This window comes from Schistocerca piceifrons, chromosome X, assembly GCF_021461385.2.
Source record: "Schistocerca piceifrons isolate TAMUIC-IGC-003096 chromosome X, iqSchPice1.1, whole genome shotgun sequence".
Taxonomy (NCBI): Eukaryota; Metazoa; Arthropoda; class Insecta; order Orthoptera; family Acrididae; genus Schistocerca; species Schistocerca piceifrons.
Genome location: NC_060149.1, coordinates 659,130,281 through 659,137,936, shown reverse-complemented (window position 1 = coordinate 659,137,936; position 7,656 = coordinate 659,130,281). Strand labels below are relative to the sequence as shown.

The 7,656-nt window shown below is 45.8% G+C and overlaps 1 pseudogene; it reads right to left on the bottom strand.

Annotated features, from left to right (window-relative positions):
* Positions 1–4,480: 4,480 nt before the first annotated feature.
* Positions 4,481–4,598, bottom strand: LOC124723955 (annotated as a pseudogene).
* Positions 4,599–7,656: the final 3,058 nt, after the last annotated feature.

The window sequence follows — 7,656 nt, the reverse complement described above, 5'->3', positions numbered from 1 at the left end:
CGAACTGCTCATCAGCGAGGTCGGCTTCTACTGGTTTTTCCATTCGTCTGTAAAGAATTCGCGTTAGTATTTTTGCAGCTGTGACTTATTAAACTGATAGTTCACTGATTTTCACATCTGTCAACACCTGCTTTATTTGGGATTGGAATTATTATATTCTTCTTGAAGTCTGAGGGTATTTCACCTGTCTCATACATTTTGCTCACCAGATGGTAGAGTTTTGTCAGGACTGGCTCTCCCAAGGCTGTTAGTGTTTCTAATGGAATGTTGTCTACTCCCGGGGCCTTGTTTCGACTTAGGTATTTCAGTGCTCTGTCAAACTCCTCACGCAGTATCATATCTCCCATTTCATCTTCTTCTACATCCTCTTCCATTTCCATAATATTGTCCTCAAGTACATCGCCCTTGTGTAGACCCTCTATATACTCCTTCCACCTTTCTGCTTTCCCTTCTTTGCTTAGAACTGGGTTTCCATCTGAGCTCTGGATATTAATGCAAGTGGTTCTCTTTAATTTTTCTGTAGGCAGTATCTATCTTACCCCTAGTGCGATAAGCCTCTACATCCTTAAATTTGTCCTCTAGCCATGCCTGTGTAGCTATTTTGCACTTCCTGTCGATCTCATTTTTGAGACGTTTGTATTCCTTTTTGCTTGCTTCACTTACTGCACTTCTTTTATGTTCTCCTTTCATCAATTAAGTTAAATATTTCTTCTGTTACCCAAGGATTTCTACCAGCCCTCGTCTTTTTACCTACTTGATCCTCTGCTGCCTTCACTATTTCATTCCTCAAAGCTACCCATTCTTCTTCTACTGTACTTCTTTCCGCCATTCCTGTCAATTGTTCCCTTATGCTCTCCATGAAACTCTGTAAAACCTCTGGTTTAGTCAGTTTATCCAGGTCCCATCTCCTTAAATTCTCACCTTTTTGCAGTTTCTTCAGTTTTAATCTACAGTTCATAACCAATAGATTGTGGTCAGACTCTACATCTGCCCCTGGAAATGTCTTACAATTTAAAACTTTGTTCCTAAATCTCTCTCTTACCATTATATAATCTATCTGAAACCTGTCAGTATCTCCAGGCTTCTTCCATGTATGCAACCTTCTTTTATGATTCTTGAACCAAGTGTGAGCTATTATGAAGTTACGCTCTGTGCAAAATTCTACTAGGCGGCTTCCCCTTTCATTTCTTACCCCCATTCCATATTCACCTACTACGTTACCTTCTCTTCCTTTTCCACTATCGAATTCCATTCACCCATTTTCGTCTTCTTTCACTATCTGAATAATTTCTTTTATCTCATCATACATTTCATCAATTTCTTCATCATCTGCAGAGCTAGTTGGCGTATAAACTTGTACTACTGTAGTAGGCGTGGGCTTCGCGTCCATCTTGGCCACAATAATGCGTTCACTATGCTGTTTGTAGTAGCTTACCCGCACTCCTATTTGTTTATTCATTATTAAACCTACTCCTGCATTACCCCTATTTGATTTTGTATTTATAATCCTGTGTTCACCTGACAAAAATTCTTGTTCCTCCTGCCACCGAACTTCAGTAATTCCCACTATGCCTAACTTCAACCTATCCATTTCCCTTTTTAAATTTTCTAACCTACCTGCCCGATTAAGTGATCTGACATTCCACGCTCCGATCCGTAGAACGCAAGTTTTCTTTCTCCTGATAACATCGTTCTCCTGAGTAGTCCCCGCCAGGAGATCCGAATGGGGGACTATTTTACCTCCGGAATATTTTACCCAAGAGGACGCCATCATTTAATATTACAGAGAAGCTGTTCATCTTAACTTACGGTGTATGCAGAGACTGGCCAGGAATTAGTGACCGAAGTGGGCCCTGCAAGTGGCCAAGCGTCTAGAAAAAATATACTGTGAGCAGGGTGTGCGATGCAAGGACCATTTATGTTAACGTAGTTTCCAAGCAGCTGTTCGCGCAGTGGAGAGAGTACAGAACGGTAGTCCACAGGTTGTGAAGTCGTGGCCCAGTGCGGAAACTCGCTTTCAATTTTTACGTCACTTACACTGCAGAATCAACCAAAATAATACCCAATGTATTTTATTAATAAATATTTTCATACACGGCATGAAAGGGAAAGAGAAAGGCAAAGGAAAATTTAGTATTGCTTATAATTTACAGGAAGGGATTATAAGCCATACACGAGAACATCCCATATAAAATTACACTTACTATATTACCGTTGATACTTTACTAATTTACGCGTGCAGGGGCGATATACATAAAAAAACTGTGGAAGCAGTCGTTTTTTCGGCATCTTGTACACGTTATAACTGCCACATTTCCACAATTACGTGGTTGTTTTTAAATTTGTCGTCCGGTCTGCCGAGCGCTGTTGGAAAGGGGGATCAATAAGCCCTTTTGAGGCCAACTGAGGAGCTACTAGATTGAGTAGCGGCACCTGTCTGACATACGGCCTGGAGAGCGATGTGCTGCCCACATACTACTCCATATCCGCATCCAGTGATGCCCGTGGGCTGAGGACGACACGGCAACCGGTCGGTACTGTTGGGACTTCATGTCCTGTTCGAAAAGAGTTCAGTTTTTAAGTTTCTATAGGAAAACAAATTTACCCTACGTTCATAAAACGTTCTCTCTCATTGAACAGTTTGGTACCAAACTACGCGTAACCCACCAAGTCGTTAAATATTGGCGAGGACAGCTGGTTCTAATCGGTGGAATGTACCATGTGGTCAAAATTAAAGTGCAGCCACTCACAGAGGTCCAGCGTGGGCTTCAATTAGTGTATGGCATCGAAACTTGGTAGATATGCTTATGCGTTAATGCGGAACAGATTTGTGCTGGAAAATATAGCAACAATTTCGGCAATCAGGTGCAAATCTGAGAGAGATACGTATAGAAATATCCCCAAACGCAATGGATTAGGAACAGGACGTGGGTAGATCAGGTCAAACATTTGAGGAAGGCGTAATGCTGATTTGATTACTAACCGCCCCCTTACACAATCTGTTCAGTGTGAGCATCAGAGGCGCCGATGAGATCCTGCATGCGTAAAACGTCAACAGTTTCTCGCAGTAGTAGGGGTAGAATATGAGCAACGCTTTCAGATCAGGTAGAGATCGAACATGGCCTGGTAAACACGCTGTTTGATATCCCCAGAGCCAAAAGCCACATTCAGGTAAAGTCATATCGCAGGCCATGCATCTGGAAAACCCTTGGAGATATGTTCTTGGAAGTTTGCATTAATAGATCTGTCGTTGAGTGACATGAGGTAGTTTCCACACAGTTGCTCTCTTTCAAAGCAGGAATCACACGCTGTACAAGGAGGTGTCGATATAGTGCGGATGTCACGGTATGCCTGACAGGCCCTCTGGGTACATTCTCTTCAAAGAAGAACGGATCGAGAATAGACGTTCCATATGGCGAATGAAACTGCTCTTCGTGTATATCAGTGTTCAACAGTACCCCTAATTCGGCATATCTGTGTATTCCCCGTACCTCGTAGTTTAAAATGTGCCTGGTCACTATGCAGAGTATAACGTGTCAAACTTCAATCCGTGACAGAAACCTAATAGCAAATTCAGAACGTTGCTGCGAATCATGAGGTTTCAGTTGCTGCATCGTCTGTATCTTTGTGTACCGGTGTAAACAGACGGCGCAACTTTCCGTACCGTTGCCCACGGGATGTAAACTTCTCTTGACACTGCACATGCTAATGGTCAGTTCAAAAATGGTTCAAATGGCTCTAAGCACTGTGGGACTTAACATATGTCATCAGTCCCCTTGCCTTACAACTACTTAAACCTAAGGACATCACACACATCCATGCCCGAGGCAGGATTCGAACCTGCGACCGTAGCAGCAGCGCGGTTCTTGACTGCAGCGCCTAGAACCGCTCGGCCACAGCGGCCGGCCATGGCCAGTTAACCTAAGTTTTCCTAGCTGCGGGAGTTCGTCGCTGTGTGCTGCGTGAAACGTTTTCTTTGGCGCGGCGCGGTGCGCGTCAGAACGTAAGGAATGATTTTTTTTTAGAATTGGGCAACTGCATGCGATATAGTGATACAAGAACTACCTCCTGATACTTACTTTCACTGTATGAAAATTTTGTGCTATTGAAATAAAAATTTGGGAAGTTTATTTTTTTTTCTTGGTACTATCTATCACGCCGTATCTCCTAAACTGTCATACAACATTATAACTAACTTTATAGTTGCCTTCCGTGGTATATGTCGATAGCGTCTGCAAACGTTCTCGCTAATAGTCGGTAAAAAAAACTAAACTCCTCCCGAGCAGGCCATGAAGGCCCAACGGGACTGACCGGCCGCCGTGTCATCCTCAGCTCATAGGCGTCACTGGATGCGGATATGGTGGGGCATGTGGTCAGCATACCGCTCTTCAGGCCGTATGTCAGTTTCCGAGACCGCAACCGCTACTTCTCAATCAAGTAGCTCCTCAGTTTGCCTCACAAGGGCTGAGTGCACTCCGCTTGCAAACAGCGCTCGGCAGACCTGATGGTCACCCGTCCTAGTGCTAGCCCAGCCCGACAGCGCTTAACTTCGGTGACCTGACGGGAACCGGTGTTACCACCGCGGCAAGGCCGTTGGCCCAGAGGCGGTAATAGTGAAGTAATAAATTAACATGTAACATCTGACGCGGAACTTTTACCAAACCAACGTCCAAAATGTAAACGACAAATTTCTTCCAGTTACATTTTGTGTGTGTGTGTGTGAGTGGTGGTGGTGGTGGAGGGGGGGGGGGGGGGGCGGGCGCGGGCGGCGAAAGGAAGAAAAAGTTTCAGAAAGGTTTGCAATAATTTTACCGTTTGTTGGAAGTCAGTGGGTGCTGTAGTTTCTACTAGACGAGAGCAGTTTCGTGCGGTTCGTTGGGCGCGACGCTATTTCCTGCGCACTGCAAGGAGCTTTCTGCTAGGCCCGCGGCAGTGCAGCGTGACAGTACCAGCGGAGACAGGGAAGGCCAAGCATGCAGCGCAGTGCTCGAGCTAAAAACTTAGTTTTGACACTCCGAAAGTTCATGGAAGTTACAGAAGAGGAGGAGGAGGAGTGTGTGTTACTGGAAAGAGTACTCAGGAAGCGCAATGGAGTGAGACGAATGTTCTTCCGTCGTGCAGAAGGAGCATTCAAAATTTTAGTTCAGCATTTGCTCGACGATGCGGAGAAGTTTATGGCATTTTTGAGATTCACGCTCAACCAGTTTCATTATTTTCTTTCGTTAATTGAAGACAAACTGGGAAAATGTATTGCATTGGACGTAAGACATCTACATCATACTCCACAAGCCACCTAATGTGTGGCGGAGGGTACTTTTGGTACCACTATCTTATCCCTCCAATCCTGTTCCACTCGCGAATAGTTTTATTAATTTTTCTTCTGATTTCTGACCAAATTGTCATTTTTTAATTTTATCTCCCCTCTCGGCGTCGGCCATATTCCACAAAATTTGCTTTTCGGAAACCAGTTCGGTAAGTTACTCGTCCTCTGAGACAGAGAAGCGGTCAGCCGACATTTCTGGTGATTGTTTCTATAACAACTCTGTTGAAAATTGTCTGTTGCCCGTGCGCGCGAAAAAAAAAGTGGAGCTGTCGTCTAGCTGCTGCCCAGTTCGACTACCCCCGCTCCTCCGGCCAAGTAAATCGCTGCGACGTGCGGGAGACCACCTCCCGAAGCACGCAAGCGTTTCTCGCTAACGGAGCCCGCTGCTGCACTGCGTTGTCTGCACCCTAGGGAAACTGTCCCGTATGTTTGCACTGTGCGAGTGAGCAGCGGGGTCACGCACGCGTTTTACGCAGCACGCTGCGGGAAATTCCCGCAGCTAGGAAAACGCAGCTTTACTGCAACAGCAACGTCGTCAGTAACTTCCACCGGCATAGGACGTATTCCTCTCCCATGTGCCACACCAAGCTCACGAGTGTTTTCGAATTCCATCATCTCCTTTAAACCATTTGATGACATCGTATCTCTCCTCAGAGCAGTCGGTCGGCGATAGCCTCTTAACGGAGCGTTGTTTACTTGCTGTCGTTAACGCCGAACGGCTTAACTACACTACTGACCATTAAAATTACTACATCAAGAAGAAATACAGATGCTAAACGGGTATTCATTGGACAAATATATTATAGTAGAACTGATTGGGTGCATAGATCCTGAGAAATCAGTACCCAGAACAACCACATCTGACCATAACGGCCTTGATACGCCTGGGCATTGAGTCAAACAGAGCTTGGATGGCGTGTACAGGTACAGCTCATGCAGCTTCAACACGATACCACAGTTCATCAAGAGAAGTGACTGGCGTATTGTGACGAGCCAGTTGCTCGGCCACCACTGACCAGACGTTTTCAGTTGGTGAGAGATCTGGAGAGTGTGCTGGCCAGGGCAGCAGTCGAACATTTTCTGTATCCAGAAAGGCTCGTACAGGACCTGCAACATGCGGTTGTGCATTATCCTGCTGAAATGTAGGGTTTCGCAGGGATCAAATGAAGGGTAGAGCCACGGGTCGTAGGACATCTGAAATGTAACGTCCACTGTTCGAGGTGCCGTCAATGCGAACAAGAGGTGACAGACGTGTAACCAATGGCACCCCATACCATCACGCCGGGTGATACGCCATTATGGCGATGGCGAATACACGCTTCCAATGTGCGTTCACCGCGATGTCGCCAAACAAGGATGCGACCATCATGATGCTGTAAACAGAACCTGGATTCATCCGAAAAAATGTTTTGTAATTCGTGCACCCAGGTTCGTCGTAGAGTACACCATCGCAGGCGCTCCTGTCTGTGATACAGCGTCAAGGGTAACCGCAGCCATAGTCTCCGAGCTGATAGTCCATGCTGCTACAAACGTCGTCGAACTGTTCGTGCAGATGGTTGTTGTCTTGCAAACGTCCCTACCTGTTGCCTCAGAGATCCAGACGTGGCTGCACGATCCGTTACAGCCATGCGAGTAAGATGCCTGTCATATCGACTGCTAGTGATACGAGGCCGTTGGGTTCCAGCACGGCGTTTCGTATTACTCTCCCGAACCCACAGATTCCATATTCTGCTAACAATCCATGGATCTCGACCACCGCGAGCAACAATGTCGCGATACGATAAACCACAATCACAATAGGCTATAATCCGACCTTTATCAAAGTCGGAAACGTGATGGTACGCATTTCTCCTCCCTACACGAGGAATCACAACAACGTTTCACCAGGCAACGCCGGTCAATTGCTGTTTGTGTATGAAAAATCGGTTGGAAACTTTCCACATGTCAGCACGTTGCAGGTGTCGCCACCGGCGCCAACCTTGTGTGAATGCTGTGAAAAGCTGATCATTTGCATATCACAGCATGTTCTTCCTGTCGGTTAAATTTCGCGTCTGTAGCACGTTATCTTCGTGGTGTAGCAATTTTAATGGCCAGTAGTGGAACAGCGCACCGTCTCTCTCCTCGATAACCATACCGTTCACTCATGTTATGTGTTGTCAGATGATAGCGTGGATATCATATCGTCATACAGTGCGCAGCACTAGACGGGTAATGACAGCCCACACTGGTTCTCCGTGAGTAGCTGCACTGTAATTACAATCACTCGGAATTTTCATGTAGTCTTCTCTGGATGAAATTCCTTTTTCTCTACCGATGAGATTAGTTTTGAAACT